General features: G+C 45.0%; 1 long non-coding RNA gene across 2 annotated transcripts; it reads right to left on the bottom strand.

The window, feature by feature from the left end:
* Positions 1–4,509: 4,509 nt before the first annotated feature.
* On the bottom strand, positions 4,510–9,466 carry LOC142427456 (uncharacterized). 2 transcript variants are annotated; one of them, XR_012780068.1, is made up of 4 exons: positions 9,362–9,462; positions 9,023–9,066; positions 6,446–6,559; positions 4,510–6,290 (listed from the first exon to the last, which is right to left on the bottom strand). It is a non-coding gene; the product is annotated as an uncharacterized LOC142427456 (long non-coding RNA). The 2 variants fall into 2 exon arrangements; XR_012780067.1 differs by lacking the exon at positions 9,023–9,066 and having other exon boundaries at positions 4,512–6,290; positions 9,362–9,466.
* Between the last annotated feature and the right edge of the window lie 313 nt (positions 9,467–9,779).

Raw genomic sequence — 9,779 nt, 5'->3', positions numbered from 1 at the left:
TTGGGGAACACTGACTTGCAAGCTCCGGAAACACCAGGGGTCACTTCTAAGCCTGTCTTACAGGGTCCCGATAGTTAGAACTGACTTGCTGATGGTGGTGTGGTTTTAACTCCCACTCCTGCAGGTATCAGCGGCAAGGTTGGTTTATCTGGAGTCACAATGAGGATGAAATCTCAGCCTTGGTACTTATTGACTGTGTAAGTCCGGGCAAGTTCACCTAAGTGTCCTTACTGTTATGATTAAAGGATTCTGTCCCTTTCAAGCTCTCCTAACACGTGGCCAGTTCCCACATATGCTTCATTCTTCTTTTGAAATCCTGTCTTAGGAAAAGCATATAGGTTTTGACTTATTTTATTGATAGTTAAGTTATAAAAAAGAATCCCTTGCTGGTGTCCACAATGTTTTACCTCACATAAAAATTACTTCTGAAAAATTTCTAGTTGGCATGACATAACCTGGCTGACACATGTGGGGTTAATTGAAGCACGGAGGGATAAATGGCTCGGTGAGCCTCGTCATTCTAATTCTCGGGTTTCTTGCTTTCTGATGGTTGGACCAGGATGCAGTTGCCTTAGCCAGTTCCCTTCTTCAACTGGCAAGGCTCATTTCTGAAAGACATCCCTGAGAAGAAACCACATATATGTACCCTGATGCAGCCCTGGTTGCTGAAGGAGCCATGTGGAGACCCCTGCCAGTGCTGAGATGCTTACTAGCTCACTGATTCTGCTTTCCTCCTCAGTCAGCATTATTGCGTGTGTTGTGTGAGATGGAGGACGACTTTATGGATTGGTGTCGGATGTATGGGCTAATATTGGACTTGTTGGCTTGGGCAGCACTGGGTTGGGATGTTTTCTTGATGTGCATTTACCTTTTAAATAAAACTCTCTTATACATGTTTCTGTGGACTTGTTTCTCCAATGTACCCAGACTGACACAATATGATTGTGGATGTTTATTTTTAATGGAATAATGTACTATATTCTGAAATCGCAGTTCTAAGTGTGTCATCGTGTCCTGATACACAGTCTTTAAAACATGGGAACACAGGCACAATGTTTCATTCTTGCCTCTGTGAGAGCTATCTCCAGGAATTGTAACAGAAGTCCTGTGTTTCCTGGACGTCTAACAAATAAGAAGGTGAATGATCTTGGTCTGTATTCAAATATAGAGAAATAGTCCAACAAAGGTCATTTTGGTAAAGAAGGGGCTTATAAAATACTTTTTTGCATGTAGGTGGTTCGGGGGCAGTCTGGAAATGAGACCATTTAGCCACAACAGTGGGCTTCTAAGGGAGCTAATGCCATGTCCTGTTTGAATATTTGGGTGCATGTGATATGTTCTCTTTGATTTTGGTGAATATTGGGGTTGGGAGAACTGACTCATTTTGGAGTGGTTCTCAAGCCTGGTTAACCAGCATAATCACTTGTAACGGAGCTTAAAAAAAAACCCAGTGGACCATACCACAGTCCAAATCAATTAAACTTCTGACGTGCGAGCTAGGTGATTCCTGAAAGCAGTTCATATGAAGAAGAACTAGGCTGTCCACTTGTGGAGAATTAGTCACTGCCACCTCATGAATAGCAACAGAACTCTGTCATATATAGTGCCAGAAATAAGACCTCCGTTCAGAACTCCACTCACTGCCAGTGAGTCGATGTCAACTCTTAGTGACCCTACAGGACAGGACAGAAATGTCCCTCTGTGTTTCCCAGACTGTAACTCTTTAAGGGAGTAGAAAGCCCTGTCTTTCTCCCATAAAACAGTGATGGTTTTGAAATGCTAATTAGTAGTTCATAGACCAATGAATAACTACTACGCCACCAGGGCTCTTTCTCAGGATAGAAGGCACTCAAAATATGGTCAGGGAAGAGCTGCCAGCTCAAAGCAGAGTTGATCATAATGACGTGGATGGAATAAGACCGTTGAGACCTTCATTTGCTGATAGAGGATGTCTCAATATGAGAAGAGACAGCGACAATGATCTAATCATTGAAACTCAGAATTATGAAATACTAATACAGAAAAACCAGAACTCGTAAAATATTACATGGAACTCATGAAGATCAATATGCTAGGTATTCGTGAGCTGAAACGGACTGATATCTGCCATTTTGAATCAGACAAACAGTTTGCTATGCTGGGAATGACACATTCAAGAGGAATCACATTCATCTTCCTAAAGAACATTTCAAGATCTACTTGAAGTACAATGCTATTGTGATAAAATACTATCTCTCTGCATAAAAGAAAATCCAGTCAATACGGTTATGTAAATTGATGCATCAACCACTACAGCTGATGAAGAAACTGATGAATTTTACCATCATCTTCAGTCTGAAATTGATCAAACACAATCTGAATTCATGGATAACTATTGGTGATTGGAATTCAAAAGTTGGAAACAAAGAGGAAGAAACAATAATCGGAAAATATGGTCTTGGTGATAGAAATAAAGCTGGAGATCACGATAGAATTTTACAAGACTAACAACTTCTTCATAGCAAATACCTGGAGTGGGCATACACAGGAATCAAACTGACTACAACAGTGGGAAGCGAAGATGGAGAAGGTAAATGTCAGCAGCTAAACTCAGTCCGGGAGTCAACTGTGTAACATGCCATCAACTGCTCATAGCTAAGTTCAGATTCAAGCAGAAGAAAATTAAAACAAGCCCACGGGAGCCAAATATAACCTTGAGTTTATCTCACCTGAATATTAAGGTGTCAGGAGCAGATTTGACTCACTAAACACCAAGGACAGGACACCTGATGAGCCGTGGGATATCACCGAGAACATGAAGAAAGCAAAAGATCACTGAAGAGACAGGAAAGAAAGGATCAAACTGGATGTCAGAAGAGACTCTGGAAAGTGCTTTCAATCATGGAGTAGCTAAGGCACTTCATATGAAATGAAGCCAAAGAGCTGAACAGAAACTTTCAGAAAGGATCTGGAGAAGTATTACAATGAAATGTGCAGATACCTAGAGTGAGAAAACCAAAATGAAAGAATATATTCACTACATCTTCAATTAACTGAAGAAAACAAATCCAAGCTTTAAGGAGCTATATTGAAATATTCTATGGGGAAAATATTGAACGATCCAGGAAGCATCAAGTGAAGATGGAAAGAATACACATTACTCTCCCAAGAAGAACTAGTTGGCATTCTACCATTTCAAGAGGAAGGATATAAACAAGCACCAATAGTACTAATGGAAGATATTCAAGCTGCACTGACGGAATTCGCCAAAACCAGTTGCCAAACATTGACTGAATTCAATTTTAAAAGTTTCAACAAATTGATGAAGCACTGGAAGCATCGGTGGAATGATGTTTTGGGGTTCTGGGACCTTGCTGGAATGATGCTCTGAGGGATCCATGACCCTGCCAGAATGGTGCTAATTGGTGTCCGGACCAAAAGAGAACGATTCTCTGAGTCCGGGACCTGCCAGAAAAATTTTCTGGTATATCTGAGACCTCTCCAGAAAGTTGCTCTCCCACCAGAGAGATGCTCTGGGGGACTGGACCCCTCCGGAACCATCATCCACTAATTGCATGCTTCTATGGGGGTGCCGAAAACCCACTTCCCTCAAGCATATTTCTTGCGGTATTTCCGCTCCACAACACTCCATCCGCACACTCTCAGCACAGACTGGGGCCGACAAATTTAAGAACAATTATTGTTAGTAGGCATTGTGTTTGGCCCTAGAGAATCTTTAGAATAAAAGACTTACTTGAAGCATAAACTCTACCAAGCAAGCCAAACTATTTAGACTGTAATAAATGTCAAGTTTATAAATAATGTACTATAGTGGAGCAGGAGTGAACTTTGCATAAGATGTGAGAAGGCTAAACATTTAAACTGAGACCTGAGCAAATAATGAGCCATGTACAAAGCTGACGTTTTCATGGCTTGGTAGACTGATTGTTATCCAGAGGCAATATTCTACAACTCATCTACAGATTCAACCTCATTCCTCTCATGGTTTGCTTTTCCAGAAAATGACAAGCTGATTCTAAAATTTCTGTGGACATGTGACAGTTTTAGTATAGCCAAAATAATCTTGAGAAACAATAAAATCTAGGTGGAGAATGCTCATTGCCTGATATGAAAACTTACTCAAAAGCTATAGTAATTATACTGTGTAGTAGTGACATAAAGGTAACATATTGATGGAATATAATTGAGAGTCTAAAAATTCAACCTCATACATACATAGCTAAATGATTCAAAAAGAGTGCAGAGAAGTCACTGTGATTTCAGCAAATGCTGTCGAAAACAACTAGATACAAGAAAAAATAATGGGTTTTGACTGCCACCTTACACCTTATGCAAACACTGACTCAAAATAGATCTTAAGACCTAAATGTAAGAGCCAAATCCTAAAATCCTAAAACCCTTAATAGAAAACATATACATAAATGTCTGTGACCCTGGATTAGGGAATGGTTTCTTAAGATATCTTGCATTTTAAGCAATTATGACATCTTAAACATAAGCAGCCCAAGTTCAACGTAAGTTGAACTTCATCCCAATTAAAGTCCCTTATAATTGGAAAGACACAATCAAGAATTTGAAAAAGGCAACCTACATCAGTAACTATTCGTGAGATACCTAATAATCTTGTATTCAGAATACATAAATGCTATAAGTCAACAACTAAAACTCCACAAATTAAAAATTAGTCAAGAAGTTAGTCACTACTCTAAAGATATAAGTATGTTAAACATAAACTATATAACTCTATTATACATTTAGTCTGAAATTTCTGTAAATTGTTTGAAACTGAAAAATATTAAAACAAGTCTACAAGAGCTAAAATATATTTTGTGGCTATCCAATCTGAATTTAGGTAACATTTAATGAAATGAACACTAATGACCTGGGGGAGGGGGGGCGATATTAAGAACATCATATGTGAAGGAAGCAAAAGGTCATTAAAGACAGAAAAGCAAGAAAAAAATCAAAGTGGATATGAGAAGAGACATTGAAATTGCTCATTACTTAAAGTAGCTAAGGCAAATAGAAGAAATGATAGAGTTAATAAAGTTGAACAGATCATTTCAAAGGGCAGCTCAGGAAGACAAAATATTAAAAATTCATCATTTTTCCACCTTATATGCTACCAAGTCCTGCCAGCCACCTCCACCCCCATCTGCCCCAACCCAAAATGGCTCTGATATCTCCCATCAGCCTCCACTACAATCCCTGTGCACAGCCACATTCTTGAACTATCCCAACAACCTCCCCACTGCTCTCCCTGCATCCACATCTGCACCCTTTCTCCAAGTATCTGCACCAGGCTCCACACCGAAGCCCCAGTGATATACCTAATATTGCTATGACCATGTCACTGCTCCACTCAACTCCCTCCAAAGGTTCCCCGCCTTCATCAGGAAGCTGGATATCAGTTCTGGGAGGTCGGTTAGCACCAGGACCTGGCTGACCTGTGCCCAGCTCCTTCTTCTTGTCCTTTCAAATGACTGTGTCCCTGAGGCATTTGAAAGGGAGGACAGGCCCCAGCAATTTTCCTGGACTTTCATCCTCAGCTGTAAGTGTCCCGTGTCCTCATTTCCACTCGATCCAGCATCATTAGGATGTGTTTGCATGTCTGTGAAGCAAGGATCGCATCAGCAGCCACTGACTGCCTGCCAGACCTGCACTGAGTCACTTAACCCACAAACATCTGGCCCACTTTAGGGACGAACCACTAGGGGCTCAATGAGGCTCAAAGACTTTCGCAAGGAAATCAGCTAATGAATAGAAGCACTAGAATTTGATCTCAATTCTGACGGTAGGGCCTATCAGCCTACACAGACATGCTGGAGGGCTTTTGTGTCTACACAGGAGCTGGATCTAGAAAGGACAGTGTGAACCTTCATGGAATGAACAAGAGCAGGTCTCTGCACAGGAACCACCCTCCACACTCAGGCAGGGACTGGAACAGAACTTCCCCCGAGTGAGATGTCAAAGGTTATTGGTGGGTAATAGGGTCAGTTGCAGAAAGTGGGGGGTAGAGGGTAGAGGTGATGGGAAAATGACAAGGATCATGGAATGTTAGCTTGCAAACAGATTTTTATAATAGCTGTCAATAAGGCTTAAACCTGTAAATAACTGAACAGGCAAAAGTTGTGAGATAGATACAAGGGGGCTTCAAAAAGTTTGTGGGAAACTTCCATTCTTTTCAGATTTGTTAGGCTTTTCAGATTTGTAGGGCTTTTTCTTGCTTCTGGTTCCTTTGTTGGTCTGCTTTTGCACCTGCATGACCAGGTCCAGGGCCTTATTGAAAGCTGGAATGACATGGTCCACTGGGGTGAGTGGTGTCCCCCAGGTCCCATACTCACTCAAGGCACAGCTGTCAACACCTGTAGTTGTTCAGCAGCCAGCAGAACCCCCGCCCACTCCCCAGCCCCGACACCCCACACCCCCTTGCAACCAGCCTCACCTTGCAGGTAATTGAGAAGCAGGTCTACAGCGGGTTCTGCTTTGTTCTCAATTTTCCCCGGGTTGTAGTCTGGCTGCTTGGACATCTCGGGAGAGCTTATCAGGTTGGCCTTTGCTGCAACACAGAGGGAAAATACCCAGCCAGTTCAGTAACTGCCAGTCAACGTAGCAAGTTATTCCTGGGGTCCTGACTCAGGTAAGGAATGTAAATGCCTGCATAGATGCCCACATCCTGCCTCCTGATCCTCATCCAGGTCCCCAAGTTGTGCCTACATCACAAAGCTAAGAGTCGGCTTGATTTCTTGCCCCTGTATGCTACCAAATCCTGCCAGCCACCCCCCTCTATCATCTGCCCCCAACGCATAATAGCACCGATATTTCCCGTCAGCCCCCACCACAATCCCTATGTCACAGCCACACCTCCTTTCTGAAATATCCCAACCTCTGACCTGCTCTCCCTGCAGCCACACCTGCACCCTTTCTCCAAATACCTGCACCAGGCTCCACACTGAAGCCCCAGTGATATACCTCATGCTGCCATGGTCATGTCACTGCTCCGCTCAACTCCCGCCAAAGGTTCCCTGTGCTCATCAAGAAGTAGGTTGAGTTCTGGGAGGCTAGTTAGCACCAGGGCCTGGATGGCCTGTGCCCAGCTCCTTCTTCGTGTCCTTTCAAATGCCTGTGCCCCTGAGCTGTAAGTGTCCCGTGGCCTCCTTTCCACGTGGTCCAGCATCATTAGGATGTGTGTGCATGTCTCTCTGCAGCACGGATCATATCAGCAGCCACTGACGGCATGCCAGACCTGCACTGAGTCGCTTAACCCACAAATATCTGGCCCACTTCAGAGACGAACCACTAGAGGCTCAAATACTTTCCCAAGGAAATCAGCTAATGAATAGAAGCACTAGAATTTGATCTCAATTCTGACGGAAGGGCCTATCAGCCTACACAGACATGCTGGTGGGCTTCTGCCTCTACACAGGAACTGGGATCTAGAAAGTACAGTGTGAACCTTCACGGAATGAACAAGAGCTGTTCTCTGCAAATGAATCACCCTCCAAACTCAGGCAGGGACTTGAGCAGAACTTCCCCCTGGCCAGGGGACTGTAGGAAGTCCCATGTGGCGTGGGGATGAGTTTTTCTAGAACAGCTAGATTGGGTGGAGAATTAAGACTACAGTAAAGATCAGGTGTCCCGGTGTCTGGTGGGTTACATGCTGGACTTCTAACCACAAAGCCATCAGCTGGAAACCACTGGCTGGAAAAAGATGAGGCTTCCTACTCCTGTGTAGAGTTACAGTCTGGGAAACCCCCACAGGCAATTCTACCCTATCCATAGGGTCGCTGGGTCAGAATAGCTGCCAGTGAGTTTTCATGGGAGCGCTGCCTCTTGTCATGCCAGCATGTGTTCAAGGAGTGGTGTGGAGCACCAGGCCAGCCCCTCAGTCCCTCACTGGCAGAGCCACACCCCACCTGGATGGTCTCCTTGAGCAACTCTACAGCCTCCTTCAACTCCCGGATCTAGCTCATGGCTTCGGTAAAGCTGGAAATTTTCCTGAAAGCGCTTACTCAAAACCAAAACCAAAAGAACCCTACAAACCAAGCAACACACTCGGAATTTTCATTAGAACAGGGATAAAATGACTCCAGGTGGGAATACACAGTTAAAATGGAGTTGGCATAAATCTAAACATCGGACAAGCTACTTCTTCAGAGGCAGCAGAAACAGAAATATCCCTTTGGGCAATAGGCAGGAGCAGCTCCCATACTCCCCCACACTAACAGATTTGCAGAAATAATGGATCCAGTTCAATTGCCTGGATGTCTTTTACTGGCTACTTTCTCTGCATGAAAAGCAATTAATTACTGGTGGCAATTTCCTCCTGTCCCTCTTAAAGAAACCTTTCCTCCAGCTGTCTGTCCTCCACTAAGAAGCTTTCCTCCAGCTTCTTTCTACTGTTAAAAACAAACAGGGTTTTATAAAAATTAAAGAAATAACATGCAAAAATTTTTAAGAGTGTATGTTGGAACGGGGGATCTTCCGTACTTGAGGGGTCTTGCCCTTCTTTGGAGACTTATATGCCTTCCCAAAGAAAGACTGGCCCTCACTTTGGCTGAGTTCCTGCTCACCGAACCCCATCTTTGTACAGCTGGGCCTGTCTCTTTCTCCTTTTACTTGCCACCTGCCATACCGTTGACTGGTAGCCACCAACCTGGGTCACCTCCCTTGAGGTCCCAGTCCTGGACTTACCCCACAACCTGGGAATGCCAATCACACCTCAATGTGCGGTGGGTGCGCTGGAATATCACTTCAACACCCTCAAGGCTGAGCGCGCTCCCCGCTTCCGCCCTCCTGGCTGGCAAGAATGAGCCAGGGCGTTTCCGGACTACCAGGTGCTCCCCTCCCCCTCCCCTTCCCCGCTCTCGGAGAAGGCACCGCCCAGGGGACCAGACTGCCAGGGGACCAGACTGGGCAAACCTCCGGAGGAAGCCCTAACGTTTTGTGCTCCAGCTGCAGCCACTCGCTTCCTGAACAGCAGTCACTTCGTGGTGAGAGAAGCCACAGACCCGGGGCTCACCTATGAGCGGAAGACGTTCTAGGAGTTTCAGGGAGGAGCCACCGCTGTGTGAAAGGAAACAATGGAGGGGGGAGACACGCAAAGTTCCCGCAATGAATCGGGAACCCCGACGCCCAAAGCCCCAGTCTGGGATCCTCCTTTCTCCAACAGGAATTCTCCCCAGGAACCCCAACCAATCCCAAAACTGGGGGATGGAAGCAGCCCCTGGGACACACTCCCACATCTCACCACGCGAGGGGCGCTGACGGAGCGGGTGAGGGGGAAGCAGGGCGCTTGCACCCAGCCAGGCTGCTGTGTGCACCAGGGTCACCCCAAATTGGTCACCGCGCGACCCCTCACCTGGGCGCGCCGACTACACAGTGCTCAGGCTGCAGGAGCTTCTCTGGCACCACGCACCAGGCAGAGCAAGTAGGACCCACGGTATGACACTCACTTCCGGCTAGGGCACCGCCACTTCCGGCCCGTTTCAGCGTGACCCGGAAAGGGAGGAGAGTAGTCATGGGTGTGATCCGGAAACACATACGTGAAAAAACAGGCAGGAGTTAAGGCTTCATTAAGCTGCATGGACATTCAGAAAAATAAGAATCTTACTTGATATGGCAGAGATTAATATGACATCGTTCCCACCAACATTATTTGAAAGTTTGTTCTTCATTACACTGACCATAGAGGAAGGGATTGCGATGAATTGGAAATAATAAAATGTGGAGGTCTTAGTGGGGAAAAAACCCGCAAACACCCAGATTCTTATCCTGAC

Source organism: Tenrec ecaudatus, chromosome 15, assembly GCF_050624435.1.
Source record: "Tenrec ecaudatus isolate mTenEca1 chromosome 15, mTenEca1.hap1, whole genome shotgun sequence".
Lineage (NCBI taxonomy): Eukaryota > Metazoa > Chordata > Mammalia > Afrosoricida > Tenrecidae > Tenrec > Tenrec ecaudatus.
This window is presented reverse-complemented; position numbering and strand designations above follow the sequence as displayed.